The sequence below is a fragment of the Chrysochloris asiatica genome, unplaced genomic scaffold, assembly GCF_000296735.1.
Source record: "Chrysochloris asiatica unplaced genomic scaffold, ChrAsi1.0 scaffold00011, whole genome shotgun sequence".
Taxonomy (NCBI): Eukaryota; Metazoa; Chordata; class Mammalia; order Afrosoricida; family Chrysochloridae; genus Chrysochloris; species Chrysochloris asiatica.
In genome coordinates, this window is record NW_006408529.1 from 31,925,088 (window position 1) to 31,932,982 (window position 7,895).

The 7,895-nt window shown below is 42.6% G+C and overlaps 1 pseudogene; it reads right to left on the reverse strand.

The window, feature by feature from the left end:
* Positions 1-3,314: 3,314 nt before the first annotated feature.
* Positions 3,315-4,954, reverse strand: LOC102839021 (annotated as a pseudogene).
* Positions 4,955-7,895: the final 2,941 nt, after the last annotated feature.

The following is a 7,895-nucleotide window of genomic DNA, read 5'->3' on the forward strand; positions in this document are numbered from 1 at the left end:
ATCATTGTTCTTCAACATTTTCAAAAGGTCTTGTGCAGCAGATTTGCCTAATGCAACACGTCATTTGATCTCTTGACTGCTACATCTGTAAGTGTCGATAGTTGATCCAAGAAGAATGAAGTCCTTGACAACTTCAATCTTTTCTCTATTGATAAGAATGTTGTAGGCCTCATAAATTCTTTCCAAGAATTCTGAGGGGTTTTCAGTTGGTGTCTGCTGAACTTCTTGAACCATAGTAAGATTCTTTCATTTAAGAACTTCCTTCTGATGTCCTACCAATGTCGTTAGTCTTTTTATAATGGTTAAGAAGAGGGAGTCCTCTGGCATTGGGGTTCTAGTCTGGTTCCATTAAAGGGGCTGGAGTATCATTCGGACTTTGCACATGAAGTCATTCAGCCTCCTCCAGGGTCTTATCCAAAACCAACTTTCCCTCATCACTGGTGAGAAGCATATTCAACAGAGCTTACCCATCTGCCCAATTGGGGTGGTGAGTGGAAAAAATAGTAGTTATTAGATCTGTTCCTTTAGTTGGATCAGTGCGATATTGAAGGTTAGTTTTTCCAATTCAATAGATCAGAAGTAGAGAAAGTGGTGTGTACCTAGTTCTGTCCTGTCGGCTGGCCCTGCTGGTTTAGTTCTATTGCTAATTCTGTAACTGTGTTGCCCAGCCCTAGCTCCTCCTGATGGTATCTTTATTATGCAGGATCATAAAGCTTGTAAATATGGGATTCCATTCCATTTTCCTGATCTTTGACAAAAAGTTTCAACTGCAAGATGGTATAATAATTTAGAGGCCTATTCATGGGCCAATTTTCTCCTGAATTCAGACAATGCACGGACCATGTGGTGTTATAATAAAATTTCACCTCATTCTTGGTCATGAGAAGGTACCCACATAAAGACCAAACAGATAAAATGTGCTCCGAACAGCTTATTTTGGGGACTGAGGCCATGCTCCCATTTTCAGATAGAAGTTAACTGTAACAGATACCAATATAGACAGGCACTTTTTATACCTGACATGCATGACCCAGAATAAAGCAAGAGGATCTCAGGTGAAAGCGACAGTGAGTACAGAGGTACAGAGCCTAAGGCTCCCAAGAAAAATTATTCTGGGCAATGCTGATCATAGTGTTCCCTTCCTCCCGCTGCTGGGCTCACGTGTCCAGGACGCTAGTGGACTCTACCCACCAGCAAGCTATGGTACTTGCAAAGCGGTCCCTTTGACAGCAATAAGACTCACCAGAGAAACTCCACGTCATCTGTGAGCAAGGTTGCTAAAACATTACTAAACCAAAAGAGGGTTTGCTGCCTGTCACCACAATCTATAGTGGAGACAGGGAAAGACCCAACTTAGCTTTCTTAACAGAAAGCCAGCAAGCAGGAGGACAGGGGGACTAGTTTCCCTGATCTGTCCTGCCTCAGACAAAGAGTGAGTACATTACTTTGGGCAGCATACATCAGTTAAGCGTTTGGTCTGTTTTTCATTAATTTCTTTACATTCCAGAGTGAGGGGAGGAGAGTGGAACCTTTTTTTCTAGTTCTGAAAACATTCCATTCCCAGGGTCTTCATGACCTGTTGGTTCAAATAATTATCTTTAATCGTTCCTAGTTAGGCTCAAAGATTCAGACACATCCTGTTCTCCCTGAGGCTATGAAATTATAGTCTGAAATTCTTTTAGAATAGAACTGAAAGGGGGGCATTTTCCATTTACAGCATAAAATTTCTCAAAGTTTCATGCTTTATTCAATTTAATTAAAAAGAAAATATTACTAAACTTCATTAAATCATTTTAGTGTGATTTGACAACTCAGTATTTATTCATATTATCAATTGCTTTCAGGTCACTTTGACAAGTACTGGTAATTATGCTTCATGGTTCACATTTATTAATTTGTCTTTTTCATGACAGTGAGTCTGTCATCCAAGGCTCCTAGTGCTAGAAACTGTATCTCCTGTGCCAAGAAGCTATAGAAAGAGTTCCTGAGAGATAACTGGAGCAGCAGCAAGAGCGCAGCTAGGCCTGATTCTTTATCTGCAAAGGAGGTGACTGGGTTTTTAGTAAGATCCCATTTCTCAGTCACTGTCCCTAGTCTCCACATACTTACGTGGATATCACACTACCACAAATGCCCCCTCTTATCACATATGAAGGATCCCTGGTAATGCAATGGTTAAAGTGCTCAGCTGATAACCAAAAGGCTGGAGGTTTTACCCACACAGTGGCTCTGTGGAAGAAAACTCTGGCAGCCTGTTCCCATAAATATGACATCCTAGAAAAACCTAACAGGGCAGTGACCCTGTCACATGGGTCACTATGACTAAAACTGACTTGACAGTACCTAATGACAACAACAAGGAGCTCTGACAGCATAGTGGTTACGAATCGGGCTGCAAACAGCAAGGTCAGCAGTTCGAAACTACCAGCTGCTCCGTGGGAAAAAGATGAGGCTTCTGCTCCCGTAAAGATTTACAACCTCAGAAACCCTGTACAGGGTTGCTATGGGTAGGAACAGACTCAATGGCACTTAACAACAACAATGACAACAACATCACATACAATCATTCTCAAAACTATAGAGGGTGCACACTGATTTCCCTCTGTTCTGCACCCCCAGCTCAATCTCAGTCTCTATTTAAGAGCTGTGATTTTGCTAGCTGCTTTCTGGTCTTTGAATTTGCATATATATATATTTAACAACCCCCATATAGGGTTTCCGAGGAGTGACTGGTGAACTTGTAACCACTATATATTCATCACTCTATCTATGTCTAGATTTCTTTATTTGAGTCTTGGTATGGCATTGTAGGATACCATTGTACTGGATTGCTAACCTCAAGATTGGCTCTTCAAACTCACCAGCTACTCCTTGGAAACCCTATACAGGGTTACTATGAATTGGAACCAACTCAATGGCCCTTAACAAGAACAACAACAACTCTGTATTTCCTGGACCCTTTCCCTGGAAAATACACACATATGACTACCCCCAAAATTTCACAAGGGCTGAATTAAAAACCCTAGGCCAGAAGATTCCTTTCTAGTTATCTAATGAGAAGGAGAGAAGAAATAATGCATTCCTTTATATATATATATAAATTTTTATGATTAGCCTTTTTACTGGTAGCTTTGTACCTCAGTCTCTAAGGTAAGAGGATGGTCCAGGGGCAATGTGGTATTTCTGCCAGGACCCCACACTCTGTCCCCAACTTTACAGTAGTTGGGAATATGACATTATTAGGCCAGAGGGACCCAAACTCCTCTATACCACCCTCACCTACTCTTACTAAGCCTCAAATACTAGAAGTTGGGTCAGCTGCTGCCACAGACCAGCTTCATCTTCTGGCCATGGGATTCAGAGGACTCGGAGAACTAGCTCTGGGCTACAGTGAGGGTTACAGCTTTGCCACTCAGGTATACCTTGCTGTGGCATTTGGGTAGCCAAAGTCCAGAGTTGCAGTATTGGACCCTTGGCTTATTCTTTCATAGGCCATCACATGACTTGTCATAAAGAATTCGAAACTAGCTCAGTGCAGCCCATCCCCAGGCATTGGCTTAGGACTGCCTTGATTGTCTCCCACATCTGAGGTACTTCCAGGTCCTATTGTTTTAAAGCCCATCTCTAGGTCATTGTTGAGTTCTTGTTCACAGCCAGGCTGCTTCGTAATCTCGTTCTCAGCCACCTCCTGCTTAATACCCTCAGTCTTGCTTCATGGGAGGACCATCCTCAACTTGTCCAGAAGTCTGTGCGCCAGACAGGCCTAACAAAGTTCTATGCTGTTTTTCTTGTCTTTGCTGCCATTTCTGCTTATGTTCCACAGCAGCTTCATCAATGTCAATGATGAGGTCGGTATTATGGGACTGAGGACACTGTGACCCTAAGGGGCACCATCCGTAGCGAGAAACTGTCACAGAGGCTGGTAGGATCGGGACGAGGGTGGTAGATGTGCAGAAGCAGTAGTCAATATGGGCCCTCATGTTGGAAGGGTAGCTGCAGGACCCCAGGGTAATCTGTGGACTGCCAGCTGCCCGCTGCTTCCCATTTCCCCACTCACATTTCCTGAAGGCATATTCTAAGTTGTTGTTGTTAAGTACCATTGAGTCGATTCCGACCCATAGTGACCCTGCTCAGTATAGGGTTTCCAAGAAGCAGCTGGTGAGCTTGAACCGCCGACCTTGCAGTTCAAATGGCTTTGCAGTCTGGCGCATTAACCCACAGTACCACACCAGTAGGAGACCACAAAGCAGGTATGAAACTCAACAGCATATTTAGTGTCATAAATGCCAGCTGGGAACATCTCACACAGGTCAGCAGTGAAGGTTCCCAGACTCCAGGCAAGTGTACATGTAAGTTCTGGTATAAAAACACCAAGTCTATGAGACCACTGTGTAGCACCATTGGCCGGCGGGCCCAGATTAGCTCAGGAACAGTGTCCATACAGACTGGCTCTGGCTCTCATCACCCTTGTCATTGCCATTGTGGCAGGGATGCCCTGAGCACACTGTCAGTTGAAGTTGAAACCATGTTGTACCAAGAACTGCTCAGATTTGGTTCTATGACATATTCCTCCATGCACAGTAGGATCAGATTGAATAACTGGGCCAGGTAAAAGTGTTCACCCTTATCTGACTGCTCCTTGAAACACGGAGGCCCAAGGAGAGGATAGAATGGGTGCTGGCAACTTGGCCAAGGCCCTGTAATGTTCTTCTATCCATCGGTTTACCAAGCTATTCCTGTCCCCAAACCCTTTCAATTCTGTGTCTACAAACCAAGAAGCTAGCTCTCTTTATGGCCAACAGGAGGATGGCCATATCTCCTTAAAGTTGTCACTTTTCACATCCACCACAGGAAGCTGTACTACCAACTCCTTCTCAGATTTTGTGCATCTGTTGACACTACCACCAGAAGCCTCTACAGCAAAGGCTGCACCATCATCACTGTGTGCGGCCATGATACCACATGTCTCTCATCTGGGTGCTTCCTAGATGTGTGGGTCTTTCACTGGTTGGGGCTGGGGACGAATTTCACTCTTACACTCGCAGACCGGTTGGACTTCAGTTCTTGAAATGCATTCCTTTTAGTACTAAGTACTCCAGAGCTATGGTGGTGGTGGTGGTGGTGTGCCGTGGAGTCGGTTCTGACTCATAGTGACCTGGTTATAGGGTTTCCAAGGCTGTAAATCTTTACAGGAGCAGAAAGCCTTATCTTTCTCTGACAGAACAGCTGGTAGATTCGAACTGCTGACCTTGAGGTTCGCAGCCTGACTCGTAACCACTACACTACCAGAGCTCCAAGGGCTCATCTGAATTCAATTTTTTTTTTCCTCCCTTAGATATAGATATTTTTGTTGTTGTTAAGTGCCATTGAATTGGTTCTGACTCACAGCAACCTTGTATAGCGTTTCCAAGGAGCAACTGGTGAGTTTGAAATGCCGACTTGAGGTTCAAACTGACCTTGAGGTCAAGTGCTTATCCTACAGTGCCATACCAGGACTCCATATATACTACCCCATTTTCTTGTGACACTGTGGAATAAGCACTGGACTGTGAATCAAAAGGCTGGCAATTCAAACCTACCAATTGCTCCTCAGAAACCTTATATAGGGTCACTATGAGTTGGAACGGACTCAACAGTTATCAGCAACAAGCACACATACACACACACTCATGGAGTCCTGGTATGGCGCTGTGGGTTAATGCGCTGGACTGCAAGGTAGGTTTGAACCACAAGGTTGGCGGTTCAAGCTCACCAGTGTCTCCTTAGTAAATGATACCGGGTCTCTATGAATCAGAAACCGACTCAGCAGCACTTAAAAGCAACATTAGATACATACATATATAATATACATATACATATAGTTGACCCTTGAACAATTTAACTGGTTTAAACTACTGGTTTAAATTGCGTGAGTCCACTTAGATGTGGAATGTTTTTTAGCACCCTAAGATACTAATCATCTGTGCGTGAACAGTTTGTCTCTCCAGTAAATTGCATATTGCAGTAAAAAGTGTTCTAGCATGGGTTGCACATAGTTATCATGGTTAGTGCAGTACTGTAAACCTTGAATAGAACCACTGGACCCATTCAAAGTGCCACTACTGATGCTGGAAGTGTTCTCAAGAAGTAGAGAAAAACTATGACATTACCAGAAAAAACCTGAATTGCTTGGTATATATCACAGATTGAAGTCCGAAGCTGTGGTTGCCTTCCATTTCAAGATAACGTGAATCCAGCATAAGGACCATTGTTAAAAAAGAAAAGAAAATGAAATTTGTGAAGCCGTTACTGCAGGTACATCAGCAGATGCAAAACCCTTGTACTGTTTACAAAGCACCTTTTTATCTCATATTGGAAATGCAGCTTTCATGTGGGTGCAGTATGTGACATATATAACGTACAAAATATGTGTTGGTATCAGCAAGGCGTCAGGTTAACAGCAGTTACATTTTTAGGGAGTCAAGTTATATGTTGATTTTGGACTGTGTGTGTGGTTGCATCCCCTAGTCCTTGCATTGTTCTAGATAAACTGTGTGTGTATATATATAATTGTGTAAGTAAATTACAACATAAGTAAATTACAACAGCAATAATAATTTGTTGTTGTTAAGTGCCATCGAGTCGGATCCGACCCATAGCGACCCTATACAGGGTCTCTGAGGAGCGACTGGTGAGCTTGAACTGCCGACCTTGCAGTTCAAACTGCTTTGCAGTCTGAACCATTAACTCACAGTGCCACACCAGGATGCCAGCAACAATAATAGCAAGGTGTATATATATATATATATGTTGTTGTTAAATGTCGTTGAATTGGTTACAACTTATAGCAAACCTGTATAGGGTTTCTGAGGAATAGTTAGTAAGTTTGAACCACCGACCTTTCCGTACAAACCTATGTTGTCCAGTGGTTGCTATGGAGTCAGTTCCAACTCATGGTGCTCCCTTGTGTTTCAGAGTAGAACTGCTTCATAGGGTCTTCAATGGTTTTGATCTACTGGAAGTAGATTCTCAGGCCTTTCTTTTGAGGTGCCTGTGGGTGGATTCAAAGTGCCATCTACTCAGTTACTAGTCAAGTATTTAACTATTTACACCACCGAAGGACTCCTATACCTTGCTATTACACACACTCACACACAAACACAAGCAAAAGCTTGAAAACGTTCATAGGAAAATGGAATTCAGTGATAATGGAATTTTTCCATGAAATTTTTTAAAGATTCCTTGGGCACACGTACATACAAAGGAATCTTAAAGTTCATGGAAATGCATATTGTTAAAAAACTAACCATAGATTTCAAAAAACAATTTGCACCAATATAAACTTGTACTTACTTGTATAACGTGTCTGAACAGGATCTAGTTTGAGGTACTAAGAAGGATAAGGTATCCATTTAGAAAAAGTGCGTCTCTGAGCAACATAGACTGCTAAAATTGACGCAAGGGCAGCATCAAATTTATGGTGAAGTGATGCTTTATGAAAAGTGTATGGGGACAATACCCCAAATAAATCAGCAGTTTACAAATAGAAAACATGCTTTAAGAAGGGAGACAATTTTGAAGATGAAGCACAGTGGTAGACCACCCACATCAGTTTGTGAGGACATAATCTTGTTCATGTGCCAATTGAAGAGGACTTCTCTTTAATAGCTGACACAATAGTCAACACCATAGACATCTCCATTGGTTCAGCTTATATAATTCTGATTGAAAAATTAAAGTTAAGCAAACTTTCTGTTTAATGGGTGCCCAAACTTTTATGCCCAGATCAACTGCAGACAAGGGCAGAATTTGCAATGGAAGTGGGACCCAGATCCTGAAGCATTTTGGGCACTGTAAGAGGTGATGAAACATGGCTTTGCCAGTACGACCCTGACAACAAAGCACAGTCAAAACAA